The sequence below is a fragment of the Mustela nivalis genome (genome assembly GCF_964662115.1).
Source record: "Mustela nivalis genome assembly, chromosome: 2".
In the NCBI taxonomy this organism is placed as follows: Eukaryota; Metazoa; Chordata; class Mammalia; order Carnivora; family Mustelidae; genus Mustela; species Mustela nivalis.
The window spans coordinates 82,036,306-82,049,274 of NC_139021.1; the positions used below are offsets into that span (position 1 = coordinate 82,036,306).

Genomic DNA, 12,969 nt, shown 5'->3' on the forward strand with positions numbered 1-12,969 from the left:
TGTTCACCAGTTTTTATTGGGCACCCATGGTTTGGAATATGCCACATATAGCGGTTACGTGTAGTTCTGCGAGATTTTTAAGAGACTTTTTATTTTAGAATATTTCAGAGAAGCACAAAAGCACAGAGAGTCCTTGAAGGATTTTCATATACCTGTAACCAGTTTCAGTAGTTACCACCTTAGTAGCCATTTGTATTTTGGCTGTTCCCCTACCCATGTGCATCTTTTCTGCACACTGTTTTGATGCAAGATTATTTCTTATCATTACATATTTTTGGTGTGTATTTCTAAAACATACAGATCCTTTCTAGAGATATAATCACAATATGAAATATGATCATCACATCTCAAAAACAAGAATGTCTTAGTATCACCAAATATTTAGTTAATGTTCAAATATCTACAATTGTCTCGGTGTTTTTAAGAGTTTGCAGGACCTGTAAGGCTGTATCTACAGGTAGTTCATAATATCTCTTAAATCTTTTCTGATCTACTTGTTACCCCTTCTCTTTGTTCCCCCTTAAAATTTGTTTAAGATGTGGGGTCTTTTGGGGTGCCTGGGTGGCTCAGTCGGCTAAGCAAGAAGTGGGGTCTTTTTGGTTTGGTTTAGAATTTCTTAAGTCTGTTTCTTGCTGGTTGCATTCTGGAAAATTGTTTGACAGGCATCTGTGGCCCCTCATTTGATGGGAGATTCACATTCTGCTCTTACCTCCAAACTTTTTGGAGTCTCCTGTAAAGAAAAGTTGGAAAGAAAGATTGAATCTTTGGAAAAATAAATACTGAGTTATGTACCATTAGCAAGAAGAATTACATCATTACACAGGTAGTAAATATAGATATATGATATTATATTTCTGCTATAATATTAAAGTTCATATAATCAAAACTACGTTAAATACAAATAGCATTTTTTTTTCTTTAAAGTGCTTAGGAAAAGAACCTAGAGACCATCATGCCAAGTGAAATAAGTCAGACAAAGACAGTTATATGATTTCACTCATACGTGGAATTTAAGAAACAAAACAAAGGGTCATAGGGGAGGGGAGGGAAAAATAAAATGAGACAAAATCAGAGAGGGAGACAAATCATAAGACACTCTTAACTGTAGGGAACAAACAGGGTTGCTGGAGGGGAGATGAGTGGGGGGCTGGGTGATGGGCATTAAGGAGGGACCATGAAGTAGTGAGCACTGGGTGTTGGATGCAGCAGATGAATTACTGACCTCTACCTCTGAAACTAATAATACACTATATATTAATAGAATTTAAAGATTAAATTTTTAGAAATAAACTACCTAGGTAATACTTTGGTAAACCGAATTGAGATCTTTGTTTTTTGTCTTACTTTTTGAAAAACTAATATTGTGTTAATGTTGTTTCCCATGTACTTTTTTTTTTTCTTAAGATTTTATTTATTTAATGGAGAGAGAGACAGCAAGAGAGGGAACACAAGCAGGGGGAGTGGGAGAGGGAGCAGCAGGCTTCCTGCTGAGCAGAGAGCACGATGTAGGACTCAATCCCAGGACCCTGGGACCATGATCTGAGCTGAAGGTAGACGCTTAACCACTGAGCCACCCAGGCACCCCTCCCCTGTACTTTTATGTTACTTCTACTTGTTCTTTAAAAGCTAGACTACTTGTGAATGACCGCCACGATGTATTTAGCCTTCTCCCGTCATTGGCTATGTAGCTTATTCGTGGTCTTTACATAAGCAGAGATGAATGGCCTGGTTCATAAATCTTTATGTACATCTTGGCTTCTTTGCATCTTTGCAGATAAATTTTTAGGTATGAAGTGGGTGGAGAAAATGATAAATGCTTCCTCTGGCTTGGTAGTTGTTTGGCCACTTTGACCCTTGGGAGGACTTGTGTCACTAGGCTTACGTGGGCATGCCCATTTCCTTAACCCTCCCCGATGTGGGCCACGACCACTTAAAGAACCCTTGCTGCTGTCTGTGCTTTTTGATTTTTCCTGAACATCTTTCTCTTTCATGTTTTCCCTTCTGAGTTGTCCCTCCTGCTGCCATCATTACGTTTGCCCTTGACACCTGAGGCTGCTCATTTCACTGCACCAGAACTCTCAGCCTCCTTCTGCCTGAGAGATTGGCACTAAGTGAAGGAGGGCACACAGCGCTGCCTCTGTCAGAAAGTGCAGGAAGTGTGTGGGTTTATAACCTCTGGTTCAGCTCTTCAGACCCTTGTTCCTCCTCTCTGGTTTTCTTCTCCCTGTGTCAGATCATTGATGTTACAGGACAAGTAAAAGATGGCTGTAGAGTCACACTCCCAAGTTCATGCTATGGTGACGGGAAAACACTCACCTGCCACGTTCTGAACTACTCAGAATTTTCAAAGCAAATCAGTTAAGGAAGTGGTTATTCACATTGCCTAATTCCTTTAAAAAAAAAAAAAAAGGATTCAAATTGGCACCCCTTTTGGTACCCTTGAGTATTAAACAGGTGGATGTCAGTTGAGAAATCTAAAAATTAGGAAGGGTCAACTATTACAATCAAGATTCTGACACTATCATACAAACTAAAAGTACCTCATGTTTGCATTCAGCTTTCCAAAGTGTCGTCGTCACTTCAGCCTGCTCACCTCTGTGCATCTGAACCCCAGAGTGAGCCCTGCCAGCCACAGCTTGTGTCCTTCCATCCACTTTGCCATGCTCTGCTGGACCTGGTGGTCTCACTCTATTAACACTCTCAGCCTCTCCTTTTCCCTTGGCGTGTCTTCACGTGCTCTCTGCCTCCCCAGCTTGCTTGTGCTCCAAAATATTCCATTGCATCAGCTGCTCTCTTTCCCACGTCACTACTCCCCACCCTGGAAGAATCCTTGCTTTTTCTTTCCTTGGGATTCCAAGTGCCTGGGACAGCCACATCACCAGATGCTTTCGAAACAGCATGTGTAGGGACGCCTGGGTGGCTCAGATCATTAAACATCTGCCTTCGGCTTAGGTCATCATCTCCAGTTTCTGGGATCGAGCCCCATGTCAGGCTTCCAGCTCAGCAAGGAGTCTGCTTCTCCTTCTCCCTCTGGTGCTCCCCCTGCTTGTGCTCTCTCGTTCTCTCTCGCTCTCTCTGTCTCTCAAATGAGTAAATAACATTTTCAAAAAAAAAAAGAAACAAACAAACAAACAACATGTGTAAAGTGGTCCTGAAAGGATAGCTTGAGTCCACGGCCTGTTGTGATTTGGTCCCAGGTCACACCTTCTGGCTCCCTTCTCATTTACACCCCCACAGCACCAACCTGAAGTTCCACAGGCTCATCAGTCTGGGGTGCATATGCCTGCCCTGACTTATGCCATTTCCTCTGGTGAAATGTTCACCTCCTTTGCCCACTTGACCAGTGCCAGTTCACCCTTGAAAATTGTGCTCGGGTGTCCCCTCCTGTGTGAGGCCATGTTCATTTTTGTCTTCTCTGTCCTCTGTGTGTTTATGGTCTTTGGTCAGCATCCTCACACAGCCTGTCCTCCTGTACCTGCTCTTGTGTGCTGGGTCTCGTCCCTGCTAATCCATTATCCTTTCTCTACCTGACCTGTCAGCATGTAAACATGCCAAGCCTCTGCTGTCTTAAGAACAAACACAGGGACAGAAAACTCTTTCTGTACCTTCCCCTTCAGCAGATACCATTTCTCCAAAGAGCTTCAAGCCTCAGATTTCTCCCATGGCACTCCTTCCTCGTCCCCAGCATTCCATGCTGGTTCTTCTGTCCCCTGACATAGTTCTTTCCAGGATTACAATTTTTTGCTTTCCAGACATTTTGCTTCAGACATTTTGCTTTGCAAGTCTCCAAAGCAAAAGGGAGTAGAATTTAGTTCTTACAGTGATCACCGTCTCCATGAAATTCTCTTCTTTTGCTTTTCTGACAGTACAGTGACATGGTTTTCCCCCTGTTCCATGGCCTGCCTTCTCCCCGTACACTGGCCCATCTGTTTTGTCCATTCTGCAAGTGGTAGGGTTCCTCCTTTTGCCCGCCTCCATACTCCTTTCCCTAAACACCTGTGTATCATGAGCAGTCTTGGTCCTATGTCACGGCCACTGTCCCCTCTCATCCTTCCCCTGCTCTTCAAAGCCTGTGCCAGTTCTCCCTTATCTGTTAAAGACACTGCCAGGGTCTTTGTGTTACTGGTTCCTCAGCATTTCAGTAAAACTCTCGAGTGCCACTGGCTGTGGCTTGTGCTTTGCATGTGATAGCAGATGCCATCTCTCCCTCGTAGCAAATTCTGGGGTTTAATGATCTCCCTTTTGAGCTGAAGAAACTCAGTCTGCAAAAAGGTAAATGATTTTTTATTCACAGCATCGCAGCTGGTCCATTTGGCCTCCATTACCCCCACACAAGATTGCCTCCACTGGCACAAGTGAGTCTGACATCGCCCATAAAAGTGCTTTTTTCCTTGGTGTTCAGCTTCCTTCAGCCTCCTGGTCCCTCTCAGCCTTTACTCAGCACTAAATACCATCGGCTCTAGGCAAGGAAGAAATAACTGCACCTGCCCTGGTCCCTGCTCCACAAACTGGTGCTGCACACCATTCCCAGCCCCCCGCCACAGGTTCATGGCTTCTCTCTCTCTCCACTCACCATTTACTTGGCTCTTCCTTCCCAAACTTTCACCCTCAAAGCTTGAATGAATCTTTTATCTCTAAGAATTCCCATTATTCTTAATCCACACTATTTGGGGGCATTTTCTATCTTCTGTTTTGTTACCAGTTATTATAAATATTCTTTTGCTGTATCTTCCCTTCTAAATTACACGCTTCTTGGTGGTGGGACCGGTAACTGATTCATTTTTTTGTTTCCCGTGATAGTTGAATTAAATAGTGGAGAGCTATTCATCCAAAACTTTAGTCTTAGAGCCCATTCATTCCAAGAGCCTCTGTGCAGGTAGGGAGACCCTAATTGGTATATTGAGGAAGACGAACTTGCTAGACATGACCACAAGATGGCACAGTGACTGCAGTGTCATAGTATCTGTTGAGGTTGGGCCAAGAGAAGAAAGAGAACAAGGTGTTCTTGATTGCTGGGCACTCAAGGGAAATCCAAGAGAATTTTCAAATTTAAAGTATTCAGTCAACTCCTAATCATTCACAAAGATAGTCAAGTAGGTTGGGCAGCTGTTTCCTTCCCCAGATCCGTTGGGCCGATAGAAGGAAAACCTTCCCTCCCGCCCTCCCTCTCTTCTCTTCCTCGTCCTGTTGCTTCAAAAACTATTTGAGGGCCTCCGTCTGCTCTAGATATTAGGGTCCTAGAAGTGGACAGTAAAAAGCAAGATCTCTGCTGTGCTGGAACTGATTCTAGAGCCTTTGCTGAGATTTAGTGGACGATATTAAAGACCGATCCGAGTTTCCTTCCTGTTTTTTTGGTTTTGAGTTTTTGGTTTTTCTGTTACTCCTGAGGTCACTTTTCCCCTTCATGCCCAGCACAGATTGATCTGTAGCTTTGTGTTATTCAAATGAGTTTCAGTTTAAAATGCAGAAGAAGCACCAGTCAGTGTATTATTATGACCAATTTTGTTTTAGCCATGATTTTCTGTGGCCTTCTATCTTATTAAGGTATCCCAGTTAATCAAGAATCGACTGTGTTCTCTTTGCAGTTAGAGAACTGAGGCTCAGGAAGGTCAAAACATGCATATCACGTAGGTAAATATGTGGAAAAATACATACTCGGGTCTCTGTATCATTCATTACCTCATGATCAGGATCAATGCCAGTCAGTTTCTTCAAAACAAAAGAAGACAAGCAAGTGTCCATATCGTGGCAGGTACCTACCTATAGGTAAATTTGACATAAACTGTGTTGCCAAAGGTGAAGTTTGCCAAGGTGGACTCAGTGTAAATTTATTTAGTTGAAATTGCATCTAGTGTGTAGAAGCATTTCTTCTGCAAAGGGAAAGCAAGAGTGTGAAAGTAACACAAGCTGATCATTTGGAAATCTCAGAAATCACACACTGCTTGTTTTAAAACTGAGAGAAGTGCTATCTACTAGAGCAACCTCCTTTGTGGTGTGTTGTAGTTGAACACTGATTTTTTCCCTAGTATTGGATCTCCATCACCTCCCGGTGCCTTGCCTCTGTACCTAATCCCTCCGCCAGCCTGGCTCTGCAAGATGGGATTCATTTTCACACTCTTCTTGCCACCCCTTGCTTCAGTTTTAGGAGGATGAGGGTAGGGGATTAATCTGAGATGGTATGTGAAAGAGACATTCCCATGTTGTAGAAGTCAGTGTGGAATTTGAGGTGTACTTGTCGAGTTCTTCGATGGAGTGCGTTTTTTCCCTAATACATAGCTGTTTTCTCTGATTTTTAGTAATCTTAATATTTTTGGAGACGCAATATAATCTTTTCCCGCAGTTAGCCACAGGCAGGGGTCAGTCCATCCCTGGGTGGTCATAATCACATAATACCAAATTACCGTTCAGTTCAACATGCAAAATGACTGTTGGCTCCACATGGATGTGTTTTGTTTTAGCTTGATTTGGCCTTATCTGCCACTCTGACCACCATAAAATTTACGTTACACACACCACCTGTGTCACAGAGATGAGATGATAAAGGTACACTGCTCACCAAGCATCACTCTTAATACTCATGCAGCATCACACGCGCGTGCAGTCTCTTACATGGAGTATTGCCATTGTTTGTCCTTCAAAGATTCTATTGGCTGTGATTCAGTAGGAGCCTGTGCCAGGAAAAAAAAAATCCAAGCCCCTTACTTTTAAGTGCACATCAGGCCATTTGGGGCTGGCACTAACTTCTGAGTAACACACTGAGTATAATAGCTTTGCATTTTGAGCCCTCAGAACGATGCCAGAGACTGGACAGACAGGACCCCCGTTCACTTTTCACCACAAGTCTTGCAGAGAGATTAAGTGGTCCAAAGCTGCGCTTACTGTAAGGCTCAGGCAGGATTCAGACACTTTTCTGATTCCCAAAAGGCAAGCCTGTTGCCTCTACACACTGTTCCCTGTAGTGCTCGAGGCTCTGATTTGGTAAAAGTGTTTGTGGGGTGAGGCCCTCTCCCAAGTCCGAGTCACAAAGGAGCAGTGTAAAGACAATTGCCAGAACTGTACCCATTCGGATTATGGACGGGCAGCCTTTCTGCAATACATGTTCCTCTCAGAGTGGGCCAGGGGAGCAAGCGGGCGTGAGTCCTGTAGTGGAGAATGGGCTGCACCAGGTCCAGGTTGAGCTTCAAGAAAGAGGACCCTGAAGCCTCACAGTGACAGATTTAAACCCCCTTTTGTTAATTACCTGTCAGCAAACACTGCAAAGGCCTAAGTGAGTTTATAGTTCCAGGTCAGATTTCATTGAAAAAAATGTTACCCTAAATAAAAACTGGAAGAATCCCCACTTAATTCTGTTTCAGAAAGCAACGAAAGCACACAAAGATTGGTTGTTTTCTGAATTATCTCAAAACATGCTGGGAATGGGAGTGGATGGAGCAAATTGTACAGGTACCTACATTTAAGATAATTTGTAAATTATCAGTACAGTAGCCCTTGATAAAAGGACTTATATAAGGCCCCTCCACCCATTGCAAGTCTCTTAGCTCCAGTGTGTCTTTTGCTGTGTGTGGCTCCAAAAATAACAAATCACCTCAAGTTACCCAGACCCACTCCAGTTTCTGACTCCCTCTACCTGAATACCTGTCCAAGGTTGGCTAGTACTTGTTCCTTTGTTATCTTGGCTGGAGTGTAACTTCGTTTATTTTTTTTTTAATTAATCAAAGGCGGGCCTACCAATTAGCAAGGCACTTCTTTCTTTTTAAGGCTACCGCTAATTAACATATTTAAAAGGTCTGTACAGAGGCTGCATTGAGTTGCTTCAGTGGGTGCTTCCTTTGGTATTTGATAAATGGAACTTATCCCAGTACTATGTATTATTTGTGGGTCTCAGTTCCAGCGAGAGTGTATTCCTGGAGCCTTTAAATCATCTAGTACGATGCGCCAGTCTATAAAGCGACAGGTGAACTGCACTGGCTTCCTCCACGGGCAACAGCTGAGAATGTGACTCTAAGCACTGCCAAGACGTAGCCTTTCTAGTAAGGACTGAATGTGACTCTTACAATTAAACCAAGATTCCCCTTTTTCTCCACTACCCACCCCCCTCCCCGGATTGGGAAAGAAAGATTTTCGTCATTTTGAGTCATTGCCCTTATAAAGGATTTTAGTTTATCAGTTTACAGAAAGTGGTTTGGGTTTTTGGCTTTGGTTTTTTTGTTTTTTGTCTTTTGTTTTTTGGCATACTTCAGTAAATTCATTTGAAGATATTTTTGTCATCCTCATTAATTTTGCTTCTTTCAATATGAAAACATGGGCTTTTTTCCTAGCCTTATTTAGGTACAATTGATACTTAATAAACTGCACACAATTAAAGGTTACAATTTGCAAAGTTGTGACATATGTCCACATCCCTAAAACCTTCACCACAACCAACATACTGAACATAACCATCATTCCCAGAAGTTTACTCATGTCCTTTGGTGAGCTTTCCTTCGCAATCCCCCTCCTGTTCCCAGATAACCACTGAGCTGCTTCCTGTCACTGTAGATCAGTTTGCATTTCCTAGAATTCTATATAAATGGAATCATTTAATATTTACTTTTTCTGTATAACTTCTTTCAGCGTAATTATTTCGAGGTCCCTCCATGTTGCTGTGTGTGTGAGTAGTTCATTGCTTTTTACTGTAAGTTAGCCAAGTCCACTACATGAACCTACTACAACTTGTTCACCCATTCTCATACGGATTGGCATCTGAGTTGTGTCTGGGTTTTTTACTATCACAAATGAAGCCGGCATGAATGTTCGTGTACAAGCCTCTGTGTAGATATATGTGTTCATATCTCCTGGGTAAACACATAGGAGTGAAATGGCTGGGTCACATGGTAGACACATGTTTAACATTTTAAGAAACTGCCCAACTTCTAAAAAGTGATGTAATTATTGTTACCTTTCTTGCCAGTGGTAGGAGTTCCATTTGCTTTACATCCTCACCAGTATTTGATCCAGTCAGATAGTCAGTATTTTTCATTTTAGTCTTTCTAGGAAGTAGATGGCGGTATCTCACTGTGGTATTCATTTGCATTTCTGTAATGAACTGTGATGTTGAGCATCTTTTAATGCGCTTGTTTGCCATCTGTGTACCTTCATTGCCAAAATGTCTGTTCAGATATTTTCCCATTTTTCAGTTGGGTTGTTTTGTTTTCTTACTGTTGAGTTTTGGAAGTCTTAATATATTGTAGGTATAAGTTCTTTATCAAATCTGTGCTTTGCAAAGATTTCCTTCCAGTGGCTTGTCTTTTCATTTTTTTAAATGTGGTCCTTTGTACAGCAGTTTTGGATTTTGATGAAATCCATTTTATCAGTTTGTTGTTTTATGGGTTGTGCTTTCAGTGTTGTATTTTTGACTAACTGAATGTCACAAGATTTTTGTCTGTTTTCTTCTAGAATTTTTTAGTTTCAGGTTTTACATTTGTGTCTCCGATCCATTTGAAGTTAAGTATTGTTTATTTTGTGAGATAGGAATTCAAGTTTTTTGTTGTTGTTGTTGTTTAATATTCTTTAAATGCAAGGTTTTTAATGCTGAGTAGTTATTCTGTCTTAAACATATACTTTACCCCTGTTATTAGACATTACCAATTTTTATTCTTTTTTTTTTTTTTTAAAGATTTTATTTATTTATTTGACAGAGAGAAATCACAAGTAGGCAGAGAGGCAGGCAGAGAGAGAGAGGAGGAAGCAGGCTCCCTGCTGAGCAGAGAGCCCGATGCGGGACTCGATCCCAGGACCCTGAGATCATGACCTGAGCCGAAGGCAGCGGCTTAACCACTGAGCCACCCAGGCGCCCCCCAATTTTTATTCTTAAAACATACTTTGAACATGCTTATACTTAAATCTTTGTTTCCCACCTTTCTTTCTTTCTTTTTCGTTTTCTTTTTTTTTTTTTTTTTTTGGCTTACATTTAGAAATTTACCAGGTCAACATATCAGCATACATGAACATTTAAAGGGCTTTGATTACATATTTCCACAATGTAGTCCAGAACATTTTAACAGTTTACATTCCCACCAACAACTACTAACAAAATTTAATTCTTATGGCAAATTTTGTTTGTTTCTTTGAAAGCATCAGGGATGCTCCGGGACACCCTCTCTTGTTCTCCTCAGCGTCTTTCTAACATTCACTCTGGCCAAGTGCCTTGCTCCCCGTCATTCTCCTCATATGACCCTTCTACTTGGCGCTGGCAGGGTTAAGCAAACCCCTTGCATCTCTTGCCTCTTTTATGAAAACGTTTATGGGGTTGAATTTACATTTCTCCCAGCACAGTAAAGAAGGCCCTCTTCACATCTGAGATGAAAAGTTCTCCCTTTTCTCAGGCTCCCATTGTGTCCCGTCTCCCAGAATGCTCCCTTTCTCTTCCCTGCCTCTTTACCCTCACTAAGCACAGAAGCTGTCCCAGGTCTTCCCCACCTGGCATCCCGAGTTGCCCCTCAGCTACCAGCCTGTCTTTTTCTTCTCTTCCAGTGCAAAGCTCTTTGGAAGAAAGCATCCTTTTGTTGGAAGTCACTTCCTTCTTGCTCAACTGGCAATTCACATGGGAGTGTTGCTCCCTCCTCCTCCTTCCCCATTCTTGCCCTCCCTCCCACCCCACCCCATAGTCTTTTTTGCTGAAGTGTGGTGTCTTCATGCCTAAGTGGTGAGCTCTAGGCAAGAATTTCAGGGTGGTTCTAGAACTCATTGTAGTTTTATCTTTTTGTGGGGCTCGCCATCTTTTTCTTCCTTCTCTTTGAAGCTCTGTCTCTGCCCATCAGCTCTTTAAATTAGAGTGGCTGTCACTAGATACCACCATGACTTAACCATTAACTTGGTTTGAGTCTGTCTGTGTAGGAGTGAGTTGTACAGCCCTGTCTACTTCTTTGCATCTCCTTAGTCACTGTGGTCAGGCACTTAAGGACCTGTCCGGTTTCCTCTAGGAAGTGCCCGTTTGTGCTGCTTTTTGGCTCTCTGCTTTAGATACTCCAGCACCCAACTTCTGTATCTCATTTGAATAAGCATACCCTATACCTTTTTCCCTCCCCCCCACCCCCCAACTCCCGTCACTGCCCTGAGTGCTTGTTGTCAGTGCTTCAGAATTGCCCCACTTCTTGTCATTAGTATGTGAGTGTATGTGGGATTCAGTGCACTTTTCTCATTTGAATCTTTACGATGTCTATAAACCACACTGCACTCCAGCCAGAGCATCATCTTTGAATCTGTAATAATCTGTGGTGCTTGTCTCAGAGTTCTTCTGGCATGCCCCCCCACACACACTCTCATGTCCCCTTTCCTTTAATGTACTTTCTTCAAGGTAAAAATCACCAGAACTCCATTGTATTCTTTTCCTTTTCTGACCTTCTGAGGTACTTGTTTATACCATAATATTGTTTTTTATTGTTGCTTTGTCCTTCTAATACTGCCTTATAAGGGCAACTTTTATTTTAATTAACAGGCATATTGCTTCACTTGGCATAAGGTGTCTATGCCATGGCTACAGCTGTCTTGGAGACTCCTTGAGAACAGGGGTCATGCCTGTTTGCATCCCAATAAGTTCAGATTGGTGCCGTACGTAATAGGTGCTGGTAATATTTATTACATTGGTGTCAGCTACTTATCTTAATGGAGCAGGAGCCACATACGATGGAGCGTTGACTCTGGTCTGGAGAAATGAAGTAGACGACTTCTGTACAGACCTCCCAGCAATCCCTTTTCTCTCTTGCTCTACTACCCCTGGTGTTAGGCCTTCCTTACTTGTACCAACAGAACGAAGCTGTGAGTAATCCGAAAACTTGAGTACTTTGGGGGTACATGTTTGTGTTTCTTTGAGTGTTGCTGAAGATGGTCTTGCCACCTATGAATGCACTTTAAAATGAATGGTAGTCTCATTGTAAAGACACACTCAGGAGCTGAGCAATTGTCTTTCTCCTTACTCTGCCTCTACTCTGGGACATTTCTGGTTTGCACCCTTGCCTGCGAACACATGACCTGAGGGAATCTGAGAGGGTTTCTCCAAGCTGTTGTTTAGAACAAGATCTACACCTCAAAAGTTTTTCCAGAAACTGTTACATAGAAACTGTTAGAGATGTGTTTCAAATGTAAATGAGGGAAATAAGCAGCAATTTTGAGGAATGACCGTAAACTGGGAGTAATATTTGAATAAAAATATGAACAATCTAGATAACTTGTGATCCGGTGGGGAGATATTTAAATCTAGGGGTACTGATTTATTTACTTTTCACTTTTCAGGGTACTGTAAATATTTTATGTGTTTCACATTTGTTTCTAACAGTAACTGAGCTAGATTTTCCGATAAAGTATAAAAATATGATAATGAATAAAAACCAGTTTGGCTCATATGCCATTAACCAGATTGGCTTGCACTTTTGTAATTTCAAACTAACTCTTCTTTTCTTTTTAGGTTGCCTCTTGGTGCTGCATTGGCCGTATTTGGCACCCAGAATGCTTCATTCTGTGATGGTCTATTAATAAGGTTACCTTGTAGAGTTTGGAGCAGGGCCTCAGGTAGGTGGCTTTTATCATTATATGGCATGGCTTTCAAAGTGATCCATTATTTCAGTTTCAGAATAATTTAAGATACCGTATTAAAAGCTTTGAAAGGCATGCCACATAATAAGCATGCCACTTACTATTTTAAGGTCTATCAATATGGATTGTGTTCAGCAGGACTTTATTAATAGTTATAGTCTAATGGAAGGATTGAAATACTGGCAGTGAGCAGTCTTCCTTACTTTGTGCACAAAATGCATAGCTGCCGTAAAAGCTTATTTGTTCATGTTCCCCAAATAGCCCGCAGATGAACTTTTAAGCTCCTCTTTCTCCTCTTGCTCAGAGTGATAGACTATCCCATGTTACCACTATGTCTTCTTCCTGTCTACTGAGAGGGATCCGATGAACTCCGGGCAGGTGGGGAAGGCTGCTCGCTCT

At 42.1% G+C, this 12,969-nt stretch overlaps 1 protein-coding gene across 4 annotated transcripts in view; it reads left to right on the forward strand.

The window, feature by feature from the left end:
* PLAG1 (PLAG1 zinc finger) overlaps positions 1-12,969 on the forward strand; it is a 53,393-nt gene that overhangs the window by 21,286 nt on the left and 19,138 nt on the right. The window contains exon 2 of one of the 4 annotated variants that reach the window (XM_082719209.1): positions 12,443-12,546. The exons of the other annotated variants lie outside the window; for them this stretch is intronic. The gene's annotated coding sequence lies outside the window, so the exon portion shown is untranslated. The remainder of the gene's footprint in view (positions 1-12,442; positions 12,547-12,969) is intronic. 4 annotated transcript variants of the gene reach the window in all.